Genomic DNA, 20,696 nt, shown 5'->3' with positions numbered 1-20,696 from the left:
AAACTTACCTGTCTGATGTTCCATTCCCTGGGGGTTCGCTCAGTGCATTGATTCTGATAAACTAACCCACAACAACAGAAAACAGTTGCTTTATGGTTTGTTGAGAGAACCAACTGAGAAAAATCAAGATACACAAGTGAAGTGTTAATATTGTTATTATAGCGCATTAATACTCATAAGTAATAAACTGACCTTTTAGTAGAGACTCTGAGAACTTTCATCTAACTGAGTGGTTCTGTTCGGGGGGGGTGCGGGGGGTTCCCGGCATCAGGGCAGGTTGGCATGGGAGAGGGGAAGAGAGGGAAAGGCTGCAGCTTGTGGCTCTCCTGCGCTCACATTTTATAAGCCAGCTGCCCACTCCTCTTGTGCTGGCTGACCATCCTATGGCCAGCCCACATTTTGCTTTATTCAACTGAATCTGGAAAAACTTAGTTCGATCTATAGTTAATAAAACAAACTGTTTCAAGGGCACAAGGGCAATAATGTACAGTTAGTTCCCAATTACGGAAAATAGCATGCCATAGGGCCAAATATCTTTTCAAACCTTCTGCAGTTGGCAAAGAACCATTATTTGGGGACTCATTCCCCTAGACAGGGGCAGAATTGCTTTCATTCAGTGGAGTTGGATCTGTCACTTTCTGGCTCTGTGATACGGGACAAGTTGTTCAGCCTCTCTCAGCATCAGGTGCTTTATCTATAAAATGGGGATAAGTATGCCTATCTCACCAGGTTGGAGGATTCAACCTAATAGTTATGTAATATCTGTGAACCACATAACTCAAAGCTTGCTATATTGTAAACAAATGAAATAGTAGCAACCACAACAGTTATTCCCAGGCATTCTGAGAGTGGAAATATTCAGCCTTCAAAAGGTACTCAAAGGTAGCTGTGTGGTCTACATATTAGTCAAGAGGCTTGGAAACCATTTGGGTTTGAGAATTTCACATTACCCTTTGAGACAGCTGGCAAACCCGAGAAGTGTCTCAACCTCAGGGCAGGAATTTCTGCCCTAGAGATAGATGTCACCTATCTCTGGAAGCTCCGGAGACAGACCAGAGGGCCTGGCCACCCCTGCGAGACTTCTCCCTCCCACCAAGCCAAGGGCATACCCATTGCCTGTCCTCTTCCTGACCTCGCCCTCTTCTACCCACCCACTCCCCCCTACCCTCTGGATGGTGGGCGCCTGAGACAGCCTGCCTAATCTCAGCTCCAGGAGCACTCTTTGCTTTCAAAATGACTTGCCCAGCTTAATCAGTAACCAGCAGCCCTCCGCGGCCAGTTAGTCACCTGCCCTGACACGAGTTCCTTCTCCTGCCAGCCGGCAGATGTGACTTTTTTAGGAAGATTCAATTCCAAGCCTGTGCCCTTCTGCCAATGACAGCCTCCCTCTCTGAAGGTTACCTGTCATCCGGCATTCCTGCTCATGAATGCAAAGTAAAGCGGGTGCATGCCCTGACCTTGGAGATGCACACCATTCTCTATACGAGTTCTAAAACAGAACATTTGACATTTGCCGTCTTGTTTGTGTCAGGACTGAGAAAATGAAGCCCCACATGGCTGGATACCCTCTTAGGTTCAGGGATGTGGTTTGTGAATGGCACTTGTCAACTAAAGCTTGCAATGATAATCAGCAGGCATGATGTGGAGAAAATGTTAATGAAATCCTGCCTGACTGCAGGAACACATTAGAATAGAATCAAAGTCATATGTGGGAATTTTTTTTCTCATATACTGTCTTCTCTGCATATATTAACCTTTTGCTAGCTTTAAAAAAACAGCACAAAACTAGGATGATTCACTCATTCAATCATTCTTCAAATATTTATTGAGCACCCATTATATACCAGATCCTGTACCAAGCACTAGGACAAAAAATTGAAGGAGGCATAGATTATTTTAGGCAAATAATCTATTATTCAACATTTTATGCTGAGAACCCAACTTCTCGGTATGTTAAAAACAAAGCAAAAAGATTACAATCATTTCTTCAGAGACCTTTGCTTCCTTTGGAAATAGGGGAAGGGAAGGTCAGGCTCTTAGAGCAAACAGAGTATTAAATTAGCCAGAGCAGGCTGTGGGCTTGTGAACATTTTGCAAAAGAGGAAAGTATGTTGGGTTTGGGAAAGAGACAAGCAAACAATGAGAGTGGATGGCATGACCATGGGCAGTCTTTCAGAAAGACAGTGCCCAGACTTGCCATTGTTTGTGAAATAGTCTCCAAGCAAGAAGGGCCTGCAATGGCCCAGCTGGGCTGGCCCTCCTTGTTCAGTCTCTGCCCTGCTGCCTGACACTACTGATAGTGAAAGCTGGCTGAGCCCTGCTCTGCTGATAGCGATGTGAGGCACCATTTAGCAGAAGTTTCCTGATGCAGAGCTTTTAGAGAATTCACGGACTTGCTCTGTCATCTTCATCAAAAGATGTTTCCTTTTGCTGAGTCAGAAGAAGTAAATTGGATCTGGACCAGAAACAAATGGTGAGTCAAATGAAAGACTATAATTGCAGAGCAAACCCCTCTACTGCTAAGGTTGCCAGGGCGTGATGGGGAGCACTCACCAAATGCCTGGGGCTGGTTCGTTCAGGCAACAAACGGTTATGCTTCCTGCTTCCATGCTTCAAAAACTGTCCTAGGTGCAGAGACAGAGCAGTGACCAGACAGACAAGGTCTCATTCTCATTCTCATGAAGCTTAGATTGCAGTGGAAAGAGATAATACATGAACTGTATAATTTAAATTATGATAAGGAAAAGGAAAAATAAAAAGGAAAGTTGCGCTAAAGAGTAACTTATGGAAGGCACTTATATTTGTCCACACTTTATTGCAAACAACAGAATCCGCTCCAGCTAGTTTAAGCAGAAAGAAATTCTATACAAGGAATGTAGTGATTCTCAATTTTTTTTAAAGGTTGGATGACCAGGCTCTAGGCTGACCTCTCAAGAACCATCCCCAGCCTCTGCACAATCTTTTATAAGAAACTGTGTATTAGGAAGGTGCCACACCCTTACTGACTGCAGAACATTCTAGCCCTTCATACATTTAAAACAGCTGTTGCTGCTATTGCACAGCCACTGAATCAGAAAGCTGCCTTTTGCTGCTACACATTGTAGCCACAGCTATAACTGCTTGCTCGAGAATCACACCACTTCCACCACGATCCAGGCCAGCAAAATGATGCTCAATCCCATCAAAACAGAGACACAAAATGGGGGCCCTGCATTTTGCTGGTTGAAACTAAATTGTTTCTAGAATGCAAGCTCCCAGAGAGTCTGGGAAATGTGATTTCTTTAGTTTCATATTCTTGGCATAGGAAAACAGAGTTTGAATGGATATTAAACTACCTGATCCCCAGTAACTACCACACCACTTTGGAAGGATAATAGGGAACACCTCTGGGGGAGGTGACATTTAAGCTAAAACCACATGGAGAACTGAGGAAGAAACTTTCCCGGCATAGAGAAAAGCAAGAGTCACAACTTCAGGTGTGGTGAGTGTGGGTGATAGGGGCCTTGGATGAGTCGGAGCCCAATCAAGCAGGGCTTAGGGGATCATGCTCAGGAGTCTGAATTTTATTCATAGTACTTGGAAACCACGGAAAGTTCTATGAAGAGGACTGGGATACTCTGATTTGTACTTTTAAAAGACAATTCTGGCCTCAAAGTGGAAATTGGATTATAGATGAGCAAGGATGGAGCCAAGGAGACATGACAGAAAATTTTTGAGGATTAGAGATGATGGTGGCTAGCGCCAGGATGTTGACTGCAGATGTGAAGTTGACATGTTCTATGTATGTTTTATTGGGAGAACCACGGGATTTCAAGATGAATTAGATTCGAGAAGTTACAGAAAGCAAAGCATTAAGGATTGCTCCCATGTTTCTGATCTAAACAAGGGTGGATGATATTCTGTTTACTGGGCTAGGGAACAATGGGGGAGACATGTCTACAACTCACCAAGTCCTTGATGTTTAAAAAAAATCAGTTGTATAAACAGGTTGGATGTAGACTCAACCAGAAAGCCTCATGTTTTACTCTCCCAACTGGCCATCGATTTCGTTCTTCAGAGTATTCTTAAAGTTCTGGTGCAGTGGGTCTCAAACTCTGTGTATGAAAGATTCTGACACAGGTGGAATTCATATTTAGATCTGTATAAAAGTTTACATGGTAAAAGACATGTGGGAGTTGGTGTCTGATCTCCATAAGAAACAAAAATAATAAAATAGAGTTATTTGAAGGTGAACGGCTGAGCTCTGAAAAGTCATAGATTTAGGACAGTGGCAAGCCAAAGCCCCATGTTGCCATTTTGGCACAGCAAAATAATCCTCAGGTCACCTATTCCCACATCCCTCCCCTCTCCTCCCCTCTCTATTCATTCCACCATCAAAACACTTGCTATAATTATAAAAGAATGCTTCTTGGATTTTATGAGCTAATACTGAAATGACAAAATGATGCTAAAAGCAAAAATATAGATTATCTCTTTATAAACGCAAGTACTATTGGTGATCAGCCTGGGAGTCAACCAGAAGAACAAACTCAGAAAAACCACTGCTCTAGACTATGCTATAATCTCTTCAACAAATAAATAAGCCAAGAAGAATTTAAAAATCTAAGTAAGAGACCGAAAGGGAGTCCACGCCTGTGTCCTGCCTCTCTTAAGTGATCAGAGCTCTTACAATACCTCTGTTGCTGGGGCAGAAGCAAATAATCCTTTGCTCTCTCTAAGCATTAAATCTTCCAGTTGGCTTTAGCACTCTCCGTGGGCATACTAGTGCAAAGCAGAAAAAGATTTAATTTAATGTTGCTAGGTTTTCACTTTTTTTGTGGTTAATAAAGAGGCAGGTGTAGTCGGCTGTGCTGTTAGGGAAAAAAAGAGAGACGGTTAAAATTGTTTATTTGACCCACTTCAAATCTTGCTAAACCACAGTGTAAGACAACTCATAATTCGTTCCCAGCACCCATACCTCAATAACTTTCAAGGGAAGTGCTTCTGAAAGTATTTCACACTTACACATGAAATCATCCTCCCAATATAGGACACTCTGAGCTCTGTATATAAGAATTTGGGGGCCCTTCTCCTACTCCTCCAAAAATAAAACATGTAAGTATGTAATATCATAAGCCCAAGAGTAAAGTTGCTAGCTGTCAAATTGACGAGTTGTGGGTGATGGAGATGCATGCCCAATGCTCTCAAGAATTAAAGGTTAAGTCAGTGTAATCTATCATCTGATAAAGAGAAGTTGGACGGTGTAAAAAGAAAGATTGATTCCTCTAAAGCATTGTGTTTAATAAAATAATTGGTTAGAAACTAAGTGGTTGACTGAATTTGGTCCGTTTCCTTGTTTTGGAGTCATCAATTTAGGCTTAGTCTCCATCTTTAGTCCAATCTTTGGCTGTGTTGGGATTTTTGTTGAGTGCTTACACCAAACAGTAGGGAGGAGAAAGCAGAAAGAGCATGAGCTACAGTTTGTCATTTTTGTCACCTAATAGGAAAATGGATTTATGTGTAACTTTTCTGTAGGATCTCTTGGTTCTGAGCAGATGGCAGATATTTAACACATGTCTCTGGAATATGTCAATGATTCATGGTGTCCATCTGGTACAGGCAAATTCTATACTGGGGGCTGTGGTTACCTCTGTCACATACACTCCACTTCTCTCTTATTGATAAAAAGTCATGGTGTCTGAGAGAATGAACTCACTTAAAGAGAGAGACCTGGCTGACTCTGAGTAATCTCAATCCATTTCCCAGAGACTGGCTAAGAAACGGTCATGTGACCCTTGACTCCAGCCAGTGAGAAGAAAAAGAGATTTCTGGGAATGTTCTTCTTGCTTCTTAAGAGAGAGCAATAGGAAGGCGGTGTCTCTTCCTCACTGTATGTGAATAAGGAGACTCGTAGACCCAAATGTTGTTGGCAGTCATTTTGTGAACACAAGGAAAACCAATCTGAGAATGAAGGTGAAGTTTAAGACAGTAGAATGAAGAGGAGAGAAGCTGGCCCTTTGATGACATTTTTTTGAGTCGTCGAATCAGTCAACTATGAAGCCCACTCTACTTCTGAATTGCCTGCTATAAGCCCTAATAAATATTCTCGTTGCTTAAGTCAGTTTAAATTTGGTAGACTGTTTCTTGCAAATAACGTGAATGATGTGAAGACTGACATCATTTGCAAAAAGAGATTTTTTTAAGTATTTAATTATTTAAATATCCAGCTTACCTCTCTTTGAGATGGATAATCAGTAATTAACTTTTATATTGCTTAAGTATCCTTAACAGTCTCTTCTCACTGTAAAGCTGATTTTAAGAATTGAAAGTCTACAAAGGCAATGGGAAATCAGGTCTGATGGCATATAGTCCTCTCAGAACTTATGCTCTCATTTACGTAAGTGTTTACAGCAAATCTTATAATTTAAGTGCAATTTTTGGTTCTTGGAACTTGGTTATATTTAGATAAGTCTTTTTTCTTTATACTTTATTTATTCTTGGGAATCTCTAATCAAAATACATACAGAAGTAACTTAAGCCTGGTTGTAAAATGGAAAGAAAAGCCACGCCCACCTGCTCTGTAATTAATTACCCCTTCTTCTGCACACTCGCTGAAACATCCCTTCTCTGACTGGGTAGTAGTTGGATATGACTGACTGCCCACTTCAGAACAGCATAGCCACTAAGAGCATGAACTCAAATCTTGACTCTGCTATTTATTAGCTGTGTGCTTTTGGGTGAAATACTTAACCTCTGTAAACTTCCATTTATCTCTCGGTAAACGAAGATAATAGTTGTATTTGCCTCATACCATTATTGTGTGGATTATATAAGATAATGCATGTGAAACACTTAGCATAGTGCCTGGCATGTAGAAAGTGCTCATGAAATGTTATTTATATTCACTTTGCGGTGCAAGTAATCGATGGGTTTTACCTGGAGGGATAATTTTGGCATTTTGAAAGTGCAGCTTTCAAATTCTTATATAAAAGAGTGGGGTCCAGGAGAGAGCTGTTTGAGAACAGGCAGAATGGGGCGTTCCTCTCCCTCTTAACATTTATCTCCTATCTCCCTCACGTGGAATTAGTCTATATCCCTCTCTCTCCTCCATCACCATAACACATAAGAATTAACTCTGATTCCTTCACACGGAGCTCCATGAAATAAGTTGTAACACAGAAGGATGGTAATATCATGGCTTGATGTAAAAATACTCAAAATTGTCTTTTTTAATTCTAGAGTACAGAGAATAAATAAATAAAAGAAGGAAAGGAGGAAGAAAACCTCAATATAGCCTGCTTATCTTGGCTCTATTCTAAGAAAAATTAAGAAACAAAGGACACTGGCAGGGGTGGAGGGGCTCCACCCCACTCGCTGAGTGTGACCTTGAGCAAATCACAGCATTCCAGTAGAGGTCAATGTCTTCATCTGTCAAATGAAGGGTTTGGACGTGAACAGTGTTTTACACCTTGTGTTCCCAGAGGCTGGTCAGAGTGTGAGTGAGAGGGGAGGGATGGGGAAGGAGAAAGAAACAGGAATATAAAGGACTAGACTTTGGGGTCTCCCCATTTGCTTTAACCAGAGCAGTTTCATGACCACCTGTTTTACCTACTCTGTTGCAACAAAAGATTTGAATGCACACACACAAAAGCTTAACTGGATGCTCTCTAAAGTTTCTTCCAACACTGACTCTCCAAGTTTTCCCTCCACATGGCTTTGATCATCAGTGCTTTCAGCACAGCCCAGTCTTTCCATTTCCATTGGACAGACAAGGAGATGTTATCAGCCCTACAGCCTCCATGCTCTCGCTGTACTGAAAGGCCTGGAATGCCACAGCTTCATTGCTTCTTGACCACAGCACCTAGAGAAGCGAGTTAATGAGCCCATAGAGACACCAGGATGCAAGGGGATCATGTGAACAGCAGGAAAGCTGAAACTGAGAACAGAACTGGAGAGGCCTTGGGTTAGGCACTGCACAAGTTGCTGAATCTCCTTGGAGGTTCCTGAGCTGAGCTTTTTCCTGGACCAACATTCTTTCCCCTTTCCCAACCTCAGAATCCCCAGAGAAGAGAGACTAAAGAGATTCCCCCTGATGACTTTCAGTACGTTCAATTCATTCATGTCCGCCTATCTTCTTTCAGAGTCCGTGTAAGGTCTGAGATGGAGTTTATCAAGCTAAATGCCATGGTTTATGAAAGTTGGGTTTCATTGGTCAGAAACAAGGATTTGTGACTTTAATTTTAATCAAATTACAACAACAGATTTTTCCTTATATAGTCCGTTTACTTAAACTCAATTTTTTTCTTTTATTAAATTCTGAAGTAATTCAAGCATACCAAAAAGCATAGAAAATAAAACAACAAACTTTCAAGTACCCACCACTCTGCATTGTCAAAGCTTAACATTTTGCCTTCTATCTTTAGAGCTTCAGAGTTTTTCAAGGGAAAAAAAATATTACAGATATGATGAAAGCCCCTTCTTCAGTCCCATTCTTCTCCTTCTCACACTCCCCTCTGCAGAAGGAATTATTATCTTTAATTTGGTTTTTTACTCTCATTCATGTTTTCACAATATTTCATAATAAATTATGTAGGTAATATATGTATAATATGTTGCAAACATGTAATATATGTAATGTATATATGCAATATGTAATAATAATATATATCTGAAATACATAAATGCAACATTATGCTATAAATATTCTAAACTTTTTTTTTTACTTTTGGTTTAAGATTTTACTTTTAAGGCCCATCCACACTGAGACAAGTGGCTCTAGATCACTTTAATTTCAGAATACTATGTCCTTGTATGAATATACTTCAATTTATCCATTCTCGAGTGAGTGGAAATTAAGGCGGTTTCTAATTTCCATCCATTACCAATGATACTAAATCGAACATTCTTATCCACATGGGAAAAATATCTTTAAGGTAGTAGAGAATTGCTGGGGTGAAAATTAAGTTCATTTTAAATTTTATTTGATGTTACCAAATTGCTTTCCAAAGTGGTTGCTCCAATGTCCACTCCCACTAGCAGCATATGAATGTATCCTCGTCCCAAATCCTCACCAACACTTGGGATTTGCAGACTTCTCAATTTTTGCAAACCAGAGCTCCAAAGAAGATTAAGCTCTCAGTTCATACAGTTGGCTGTGTAAGTTCAGAGCCCTGGCTGGGAAAGAATGAACCCTCTCACAGGAACAGGACACCTATGTTGATACACCTGACGCTCTTTAGTCTCCACATTCCCCAGAACGCTCTGAGCTCGTAGAAGTGGCCCACTCCTCCCTGCTAAGGTCTAGCTCTTTCCCTCTTCCTTGCGTATATTGAAGAGGCCTCTCCCCACAGGACAATATGCATCTCTCTTGGGATCCACCTCCACCTCCTCTCCTGACAACTAGGACAGTATCTAAGGTTAACCCAGCCAGGATGCTCTGAGCCTGATAAAGAAGGAAAGAACATACACCAAAAAGGAGCTGTGGGACCTAGAAAACATGTCCCAGCAAGAGCCAGGAGAGTATGCACTGGGCTGGATCCTGAGGATGCTGGTTCATGGGAGGCAGAGTACAAAGTTGAAGAAGGGAAAGTTTATCAGTTGAGGGTCACTGTGGCAGGACATGGGATTGAACACGGGTCCTGTTACGGACCTTTGGAGATTGGGTAAACACCCGGCTAGCAGGGCTCCCAGAAGCACGAAAAAGTGAGAGCCCAGGGGTTTGCAAACTACACTCTGCTGGCCAAATCCAGCTTCGTGCCCACAAGCTAAGAATGTGTTTTTCCATTTTTAAAGGGCTGTAAAAAATAAACAAAGAAGATATGCAAACAAGGCTGGTTGTGGCTCACAAAGCCTAAAAGTTTGTTTTGCCCTTTATAGAAAAAGTTTGTTTGACCCTAGCCTGCACTAAGTGAAGGTAGAAATACCTGAATTGCCAAGGCAGAAATAAGAAGAAACAGTAAAAAAAAACCTCAGATAAGTAGGCATATAAGAGTGGACTTAACATGTAAGACTAAAAAATCCATAGGATGATGATGCTCCAGAGGAGGGCCCAAAGCAATAAGGAACGTGCTGATGGGAGGAGTACTGGCCTCGCTAATTTCAGCAGTGGCTCCCCTCTGCAGGCCAGGAATGACAGTAGCAGAGGCTGTTACAGAACTGGGCTCATTGAGAGCAATGGGATACTAGGACCCTGAAACAATAGAGGCCAGATGGCAGCACTTAACTGTTAGAGGCAATTAGCATAATGAGTTGCAGGTTCAGAGCGGCAGGGGCATTAATACATTACCAGAAGAAGGTAGGGTTACTGTTACACAGTGTAGGCAGGGAAAAATGTATTTGGCATTTAAGTGACGCACCTGGGTGCTTCTTGGTACTCTCCTGCCCAATTTTGATGGTAATTGGACAATTGCAGCAACCCTGGCCTGAGAGGGGCACCACTGACCAGGGTCACAGAACTCTTAGCAATGAACACCTTGGTCACCCACCAGATGGACAATTGAGACGAGCAGAAGTGCTGGCTAAGGATGAAGGGGATTTAGAATGCATAGCACAGCAGGGATCAATGAGGATCAGTTGTGGCCTCAACACCAGCTACAACAACGGGAGCTTTAGTTCATCTCTCTTATCTTCCTCTTACAAATTTCCCCAAAGGAAAAGACTCCCACTGAAATCCTGAAGGAATGGTACCCAGAACTTAGGTGAACAGGTAGATCCCAGTGCCTCCCAGATCCCCCTTCAGCACTCACCCCTCAAGCGCAGGAAGTAATGCCAGCAGTTAGACCTCATCAGCCAAAGAGCTGCCAAGCCCAGAGCAATGCCCCTTCCCAGGGCATCCTGCACCCAGTAACTGGTCAACCTGGGGATATAAAGGCCTGGCCTCCTCTCTCCAACTTGGAACAATTCTAAAGGGACTTGCCAGCTTCAGATCTTCCCATGGGGTTCTCTGGGGCCTTCTTTAGGACTGCATCACAGCTCAGCTTCTCCCTTTGCCCAGTCTTGCTTCACTCCTCTTCCTTCTACAGGTTGCTGATATCAAGAACACAACCTAACAAACTCTCCATGTGCTAATCTCCGCTCAGAGTCAGCTTCCCAGGGAAACCAACCTACAACAATCCTTCATCCAGCAGCTTTATTACTTGAATTAAGTACTTTATTACTTGAAAAAGATTTTTCTTCTTTTCCAACCCTTACATCTTCCATTTCTTTCTTGTCTAATATACTGACTAGAATTTCCAGTACATTGATGAGTAGACCATGTGATGACGAGCATTCTTGTCTTACTCCTGTTTGAAGATCACACCATAGAGTATAAGGTTTGCTCAAAAATTTTGGTAGATATACTTTGCCAAATATTCCCCTCTTTTCCATTTTACTAAGAGTTTTGATGATGAAAATACATTGAATTTTTCGAATGCTTTTTCTGCTTCTGTTTAAATTATTATATATTTCTTCTTTAGTTAATATGCTAAATTACATTAAAGGGGTTCTGTTGTTAACCCCTATTTCATTTACCCACACACACATGCACACAAATACACATATATAAAACTCATAAAGACACAGCTGGATTCTGATTAGCAAATATTGTATTTATGATTTTGGGTCAGACGTTTATTAGTAATTATTGTTCAAATTTCCTTTTTCATTTTGGCATTTTTTTGTTTCTCATATCAAGTTTATCTGATTTTCTATCAAAGTTACACTAGTCTCATAAAATGAATAGGAAAGCATTCACTCCTTTTCTTATCTGTAATGTTTGTGTAAGATTTACTGTTTGACAGAACTCACTGTAAATTAGGAGTTTGAAATGTGTGTGTATAGACATGAACAAGCATGTGTGTAGATTTTTACAAAAGACTGAATTTTGTTAATGGTCGTAACTACTTATCTATTTCTTTTTGATTCTGTTTTAAACTCATATTTTTCTATGAAATAGTCTACTTCATCAAAGTTTTTAAGTTTATTGGCATTTGGTTAGCCATAGTATACTCATTTTTCTTTAATATCTACTACATCTTACCAATGTTTTCTTATTCATTCCTAAAACGATGTATTTGTGTTTTCCCTCTTTTCTTCCTAGGTTATGAACAAATTGAGAAATCAAATAAAGGAGTATCGTTACTACTGATAAAGGCTAGGTTGGAGGTTGTAGATTAATACAAGAGCCAGAACTAGATTGACTTCCTGAGTAAGCAGAATTTCCAAAAGGGCTGCCTGGGTAAGATCTGTGGCACGGAGGAGCAGAGGAAAATTTATCCTGACTCCGGGCGGGTTTCCTCTGAAAGAAGGGCAGAGCTGAGTTGAGTAAGCTCAGTGTATGCCTCTCAAACTTACCAGTTAGGTAAACCACCCCACATTCCTAGGGACAGAATGCATAAGGAAGCACAGGAAGGTTAGTTATTGGATTTTGTTGAAACTTCCTAGCTTTTAGCTTTTAGTTTTCTTAGCTTATATTCCCTGCCTCATATTTTCCTTTCTTTTAATTCTTTTGAGTTATTCTGTTCTTTTATTAGATTCTTAAGTCATTAAGTCCTGATTTTCTTCTCTTCTAGTAGAAATAGTTAAGGCTGTCAATTATACTCTAAGTAGTACTTTGGCCCCATCACACTACTTTTATCTATGACAACTTCATTATTGTATAATTATAAATATTTATTTCCATTGTTATTAATTATTTGATCTATGATTTATTTAGAAATAAAGTTATTTTTAATTGTCTAAAGTATTGGGTTTTTTAAAAAAATCTTTTACTTATTGGTTTCTCTCTTAATCCCATTGTAGTCAGAGAGCTTGGTGTGTATATGCTTTTTTGACATTTACTATATTTACCAAGACTTGCTCTGTAATGATACATGGTTAGGTTTTTTAAATAGCCCATGAGTCCTTGAAAAGAATGTGTATCTTCCTGGGATACTATTTCTTTTATTCTTATTTAAAGCTTATCTTTATCTCTAATAGCTAAACACTACTTTGTTTGCAATTAACTTGGCTATATCAGCTTTCTTTTGGTTAAAATTTGTCTGGCGTATCTGCTGTTATCCTTTCATTTTAACTTTGGGGGTCTTTATGTTTTAGATATGTCTCTGGTTTTTGTTTTGTTTTTATTTTCAACCCAATGTGATAATCTTGATCTTTTAACTGGACAGTTTAGTCTATTTACATTTATTGTAATTACTGATATATGTGAACTTATTACTGTCATCTTATTTTGTGTTTCCTATTTACCCTAAGGTATATTTATCTCCTATTTGGCTTCTACTAAACTAAATGAGTTTTCTTTACTCCTTGCTCTTTCTCTCCTGGTTTGGAAGTTACATGTTTATCTTCTAATTTCTCTTTTTTTTAGTGGTTATCCTTAAAGTTTTAATATGCATACTTACCTTAACAAAATCTAAAGTTAATTAATGCTCTCTATTTTCTTCCAAGAAAATACAAGAACTGAGAGCACATTAGATCCAGTCAGTGCCTCCCCATCTTGCACATTACTTTTGTATAGCTTTTAATTTTCCATTGTCTTTTTACCCTCTAAATCATGCCATTGTCGACACTGTTGTTTTATCAAGTCAATACTAATTTAGATTTATCGCATGCTTACTAATTTATGTGTTCATCATTCCTTCTTGCATCTCACTCATAATTACTGGACTTAATAAAATTTTATACTAGAACTTTGAAAATAATATTCTTTTTGTTATTGAAAAGTCTGTTGTCAGTTCTTATAAATAAAATGCTGTTTCTTTTTTGTTGTTTCTAAGATTTTTCTCTTTGTCTTTTGACTTCTGAGATTTCATTTCAGTATGTCTAGTATATTTTTTTAAGGTAATCTGCTTGAGATTTTTTGCACTTCCTGAATATAAGGACTTAGGACTGTAACTCTGGAAAATTCTTCATCATTATCTCTTCAAGTATTGCCTTTCTCCTACTCCCTTTATTCTTTCCTTTAGGAACTATGATTAACATATGTAAAATTTTAATTTTCTTCTACATGTATTGCCACCTGTCTTACATACTTCCCCTCACTTTATCTCTCAATTTTAGTTTCTGGATAATTTTTTTAGATTTTCTAGTTTACTAATTCTCACTTCAATTGCATTCAGTTACATTCCCTTCTAGCAGTTTTAGTAGTTCTTTTAAAATCTGCCTTTTCTTTTTTTAAATGAATTTTTATAATAGCTTGTTCATTTTTCGTATTTTAAATTCCTACTCTACGTCTTTAATCATTTAAAACATTATTCTCACAGCTTCCATTGAATGATTCTACCACTTAAATTGTGGGGAACTATCTAATTCTAACGTCTTTTTTAATGTCTGCTAATGCACATTTGTGGTAGATTGTTTTCTTGTGTTCTTACAACTATGTATCATGAGCTCATGTTCAAACAGGTATTTATGTGTGGGAATCCTGTGAGACTTGGACTAAGGGTTCATCCCACCATGTCAATGTTGTATTTGCTTCTGCCAGGAACCCCAGGAAACAGCTCTTTTTATAAAAATTTCTCAGCTTAGCGGTTTCCCAAATAACGTAGGCAGGATAAAATCAAATAAATAGGCACAGGTCCATGGAGGATCTTTTTTCTTGTCTTTCAAGCAGCACCTTGCTAATGCTCAGGATACCATAGAAAACAAATGGATTATAAGAATCTTGTTCCATTTTTACCCATGATGGATAAAATGTCCTCATTCTTACCTGCTTCTCAATCCTCATATGCACCCAGAATTATTCCCTAAATAGTGTTTCTCTCTCTCTCGTAATCTTCAGAATGTTTTCCTCCAAAAGGACTAATTGGCTGAAGCAGAGTTTCCTAAAAGAGCAGGCTGATAGCCCACTTTACAAGCAGAAGCTTTATCAACTTCAAGATAAACATCTACCAACATGTTAAGAGGAAAGTCAACAAGAAAAGAAAAAAAGAGAGAGGGAAAATAGAGTGAAGGAGGGAATTGATATTTGTTGGCCATTGACATTACATCAATCCTCAAAAACCACTTTTTTGTGGCAGATGTTCCCTCTCAGCTTGCAGGTGAGGCCCGAGGCTACATAGCCAGAACGGGGGCTAACCCATGTCTCCCTGATTCCCTTGCTCAGAAGGAAAGTTCGTGAGCCAGAAAAGGAGGCCCATAGTAAACATCAAAAATACAGTCTCAGGTAAAGGATCATGGAGTCTGCTCTTTTTGCAAACTCTGCTTTAGCCAATTAGTTCCCTCTGGATATACTGCTCCATTTCAGATTTTCATTTCTTATCCTCTCTAACCACACCTTCCCATCCCCCGAGATTCCAATAACAATCATGATGATTCTCTAGACCGGAAGGCTAAGACCTCAAATGGGGAGGAAGGAACAATTAGAGGAAAGGGTTTTCCAAACCTCCTAATGTCAAAATATCCATGGCACTCCCCCTTGGAGACAGCCCACTTCCTTGAAGGCCAGAAATACCTGTGACATTAGGTTGCAAGGTAATGCGATTCTAGAATTCAGGCCTTCTGATGCTCCAGGACATTTAAAAAAATCATATAGTCATCAAAAAGCTACACTGCCAGCTGTGTGCAAAGTGACTCTGCAGCTCACACTTAATTTTGGTTGCATTACCTCATTCCATACATCATTCATGAGAAGCAAGGAACCATGGGGTTCCCTTGGCTAAATCCTCTTGTCCTTGACCCAGCTATAATTTATTTGGCCATTTGCTTCATAAATGTGGTAAATCCTACAGCTGAAAGAGGTTATGCAGAAGTTTGATGCAGCGGATTCTCTCCTTGTCTCCATAACAAGCAAGAGAAGCCAAGGCAAATAGGAATCCTGACCTGCAACCACTTTCTTGTCCTTCTCATGTGATCTACATTGCCATCATTCTGGCGACAAGGATGGAAAGGGTGAGAGCAAGGAGATGTTTAAAAACTGTTTTCGGATAGGCTATTTGTGTCTTCCAACCTGGCACTTTTCCGTGAACTCAAAGGGAGCGCCAAGACAGACTGCAGCATGATGACTCCGCCCCACATGAATGAACGCGTTTACACTTCCTCAGCTGTTTGTGCTGGGAAAGAGCCAGCAGTCTATGGGCTTCATGGGTCCATCCTGGTTTCTTACATGTCAAGACAGAAACGCAGGAGCACTCGGCCTCAGGACTGAAAGTTCCTGCAGAATAGCTCCTATGAGGGTTTTGTCCTGTTTGTGGACACAGCCCTTCCCTCAGTCTTCATTGTCAGGGCTTCATGACTCTCCTAGGAGGGGATAACATGAAAGCAAAGGATTCGTTCTGGATCTGCTAAAGGAGTAGCAGTATTTGGAGCTAAAGTCTGCAGATATTTAGAACTCAACCAGGAATGCCAGTCTGTTACAGGATTTAAACACAATCATATAATGGAGCCTTTTCAGCTAAGGCTTATACCCATTCCAATCTTCTTTACCTTCTCCCTCTACAAAAAACATTATTAGAATTGGGGGCTACAAGATGCTGAATCATCAGAGCCAGGTTAGACCATGTCCATGCACAGACATAAAAGCAAATGTAAACGTTTTAGAAAGGATTTCAACACCAAGGATTAAAGCAAAAGGGGTTTTATGTTTAACTAGGAGTTAAGCATAAATTCTATTTCCACAGAATTCCATTAACAAAGGTTTTGCTTCTAAAGTATTTGGGGGCACTGTGCAATCTTTGCTTGAGACCTTGGGCCACAGTAGGATAAATAAGCAAGACACAAAAGCACCAAAATTGACTGGAATTTCTTACCAAATTGCAATGCATTTTGAAAACCAAAGTAAGAGACTATCAAAAAGATACATATTGCTCTGTTTTAAAAGGACTATTTTTATGTTTGCTTAAGGAAAAGGGAGCCAGAAAAGAAGCTCACTCAACAAGTTTATCTCTTGAGTCCCCTTCTCATAGAGGCCAACTAATCTGGTAATCGGAATCACTTTCCATCTATCCATGGGTCCTGTTGAGCTCCTTAATTCTTGTATTATTTAGACTTTAAAACCAATTGCTGGAAGAATGTATCAAAGAAAGTTTCAAAGTCAGCTTAAGGGTAATTTCCCTTGAGAAATTCCTGGCTTCTCTTCTTTTGCTGCCTCCTTGTTCCCTCTACTTAATTGCTTCTGTCTTCCTCCAGCCCAACCCCAACTCTCTTACCAAAGTCCGCTGTGGGACTGGCAGAGTAGACAAGAAAAACTCTTCAAGAATATAGAGTTTACTATTAATAGCAGTGACACAGACCATTGAAAGCCAAGACAGTCAAGTAAGGAAATCTGTCAGCCTGGATTAGCTTTCCAGCACCTGGGACGTAGGACTTATTTATAAATAAAAAATAGACAGTAAAAATATCCGGCCCCTCATAGACCCCTGATGTCTGAGAAGGCTTGCATGGATCCAAGTCCAGAGGCTTTTCCAAGCTTTCCTCCAAACCTAGCAGCAAACTTTTGTTTTTGAAACTGTAATTAACAAAAGGATAGCTTGTTTTAGTCCGAATCAAAATCCATGCTTGTACAGACAGTGTACCATCTTCCATGGATTTCCAAACACTTAACCAGATCCACAATCCTGTAACAGGAACCATACATGCCACAGCATCCTCTAGGATTCAGGTATCAAAGTTATTGATGGGGTCTTTACCTGAGTGTGGTCCTTGACTTCTACTTTGCTCTATGGGCCTCCCTGCATCTACTATGGAAGAACCATGCTTCCTCGACGTGAGATCCAAGCCCTCTACTTCTCAGCCATGGTAGAATTCCTTTTGTTATCACAGAATAGACTCTAAGAATCAAATCAATATATTTTTAAGGAAGACTACATTTTAGAGGAGCATTGTCAGGTTCATTTCCTAAGTGTCTGGGTTCTAGGAGCTACACATGGACACTTGTTTCCGAGTTTAGAAACCAGGTGACCACAGGTATAATTCACTTTGATCAAGCAATGAAATTATAAAATATTCTCATAGAGCCCTGTTCTTGGGGCTCTGTAGATTAGGTCATTTAGTGCTGCAATGGTCTCTGATCCAGAGAAGCTTATACTACCATTATACTGAACATCTACTTTCAAATATCTCAGTGATGGAGTCCTCTCTCACACACACACACAAACACACACACACTGGATTTCCTTGGGAAATGGTGTGTTATATCAGCTAATACAGTTGGCCAGAGCATTTTCTTGTGCGATTCAGCCTTTCAATTCCTATCTCTTATCTTCTAAATATACCATCTCCAACTATAAATAATGCTTGCCTTCTAGGGTGTCAGGAATTAGTAGATTATTACCATCCTACTATTAGCTACCCATATTTAGCTCCTTTTAATCTTTCCTCTGATCAGATTCCCTGAGTCTTCCTCATCTCCATACTCCTTCTCCTTACCCTTCTCCAAATTCCCTAAGGTTCTATGCCCTAAACTGAGCTTTACAAAAATCAAAGTGATATTCCAGATGCTTACTCACTGAGGAGCCGAGACACCGGCTGTCACCTTTGGTCTCTGTTGCTCCATGACTCAGGGTACGTGTCCGAAAATAGGCCTGGCCTTTCACGCTGACTTCTCTCATTGCAGTCTGGCTGCTCTCCTATCACCCCAACTCCCCTTTGGCATTACTGCTTTCCAGGTTTCTTATCCCCATCAAATGTACATGTTTCGGATCGTCTTTCTTCCAATTTGACTAGGTCACCCTTCAGCCCTCCCAGAAAGAATACGTCTGTATTACCATCCTGCTTTGGAAATAGCCCCCAAATTTCTATGAACATTTCTACCAAAGAAGTTCTATAAGGCCTTCCACTCTGGAAGGAGAAAGCAAGAAGGAAAAGTATTTATGACTTTAGGCTCTTAATTTCAAACAATATTCTGGAGAAAGTAACATAACATTCCAGGCAAGGCCTGCTTCAGAAAGGATTTGATGTGCTTGTGAAGGGTGACTATGCACCATGCCTGGAGCTATAGAGAGGAAATTGTCCCCTACTAAAGTCAGTTCCCCTGGGGTACATGAAGCTGCCGTAGGCTTCTCTGTGGCGCTTTGTTGCCTGGGAACCCTGCTTTCTTCTCTCCACCTCCCCCAGGATATGTCCTACTCTCCTTTCTGGGGAGCTCAACTACGGCAGGTGGCAGGAAGGGTGTCCACGGGGACCGAGGTGCGCCACCCTCCTCCAGGAAGGTGCAGGGGCCCACGCTGTGCCCTGGGGAAGTCCAGGAGGCACTCAGTTCAGGAACTCCCAGGCCCACAGCACTAATCCCTACAGCTTCAGGGGAAAGAACAGTACTATTTTGAGAGGTCCTGGGTAACATTGTGCTCACCCAGGTCTGAGTCACTACTCCTCTTTAAGGTTTGTGAAAGAAACATGTTTCTAGACCTTTAGCTTTGCATGCTTCATTTTCTTCAGACTCAATGATCAACTGGTTTACCACAAAATGTAAAAGGAGCTGGTACAGCAGTGGTAACCAAGGAAGCTATGGTGTCTGGAATTATGATAACAGAGGCAAAGCTAAGAGTTATATGAAATCTAAAAATAGGTCACTAATCATATCCTACTTCCTCTAACATACACATACAGGTACCTAGAAGAGAAAACCACCCACAGTTCAAAAGAATCAATAAAGAACACCGTAAGCAACCACAGACCACCCTGCCCCAAAGAAGTACCTCTACCCCCTTAGTGAACAGTCTTGTAAGGATATTGGGGATATTTCATCGTACGGTAATTTGTCACTATTATACTTGAGATTATAGAACCATCAGGGTCTCTCCATCAGCCATGGCAGCAATTAGATAAGAATATTGCCTCACATCCACAGCATTTGGTACCTTTGTGTAAACCACTGCGGGTGAATGTTGGTTCTTCCACAGCTTGCCTGCAAAAACATGTATTTCTTCCTCATCAGCAAGTTACCCTTTAAACAACTTTGTGTTTTAATATTGACATAAATAATAATAACAGCTTATATTTATTACACATTTACACACCTCATTATTAACTCACTTAATCCTTATAGCAAGCATATATGGTACCCCTTTTCACACATGCGAAAACAGATGCTTAGAGAGATTAAGTAACTTGACCAAAACCACACTACTTGTAAGTGTTAGATTGTAGTGTCGAATTCAGATCTGCCTAGCTATTTACCTTAAGAACTTAATCGCATTTCCATACTGTTGTTTACAAGCCAAATTTTGGGTAGTTAGGGTTTTAATCTTTATTTTAATGGCAAATTCTCAGTCCCCAGCTAGTCCAGCTGGTTTTTCACACATTTTAAATGATTTCAGTTAAAACACAGTTTGTTCTCTTTTCTGTGACTTCCATATTTAATATTGCATTTTGGGTGTGGCTTAGCAGCCTAAGTAACTGGCGCAGTCAATCCCAAATTCCCAAGCTCCTCTTTAATTTTTTTCCTTTGAGGAAAATAGTGACCAGATCCAGATGGAATCATCCTGGCCCCAAGTTATAAGCTCTCAATTCTTTAGGCCTACCTTGGTATCTGTATTTGTTTGCTGGGGCTGCCAGGGCAAAGTACCACAGACTGCACGGCTTAAACAACAGAAATTTATTTTATTTTCTCACTATTCTGGAGGCTACAAGTCTGAAAGCAAGGTGTCGGCAGGGTTGGTTTCTTCTGAGGCCTCTCTCCGTGGCTTACAGATGGACATCTTCTCCCTGTGTCTTCACTTCATCTTCTCTCTGTACCTGTCTGTGTCCTAATTTCCTCTTCTCATAAAGATGCCAGTTGTATGGCTTTATTTTACCCTGATCAC

General features: G+C 40.3%; 1 long non-coding RNA gene across 1 annotated transcript in view; it reads left to right on the top strand.

Moving 5' to 3' along the window:
• The first annotated feature begins 2,198 nt into the window (after positions 1 to 2,198).
• The window catches only part of LOC111769706 (uncharacterized), a 47,878-nt gene continuing 29,380 nt past the window's right edge, over positions 2,199 to 20,696 (top strand). Inside the window, exon 1 of the long non-coding RNA XR_011430498.1 lies at positions 2,199 to 2,473. This is a non-coding gene — a long non-coding RNA (uncharacterized lncRNA). The remainder of the gene's footprint in view (positions 2,474 to 20,696) is intronic.

Source organism: Equus caballus, chromosome 21 (genome assembly GCF_041296265.1).
Source record: "Equus caballus isolate H_3958 breed thoroughbred chromosome 21, TB-T2T, whole genome shotgun sequence".
NCBI classification, from domain to species: domain Eukaryota; kingdom Metazoa; phylum Chordata; class Mammalia; order Perissodactyla; family Equidae; genus Equus; species Equus caballus.
The sequence above is the reverse complement of the archived record's forward strand: the minus strand, read 5'-3'. Positions and strand labels throughout refer to the sequence as shown.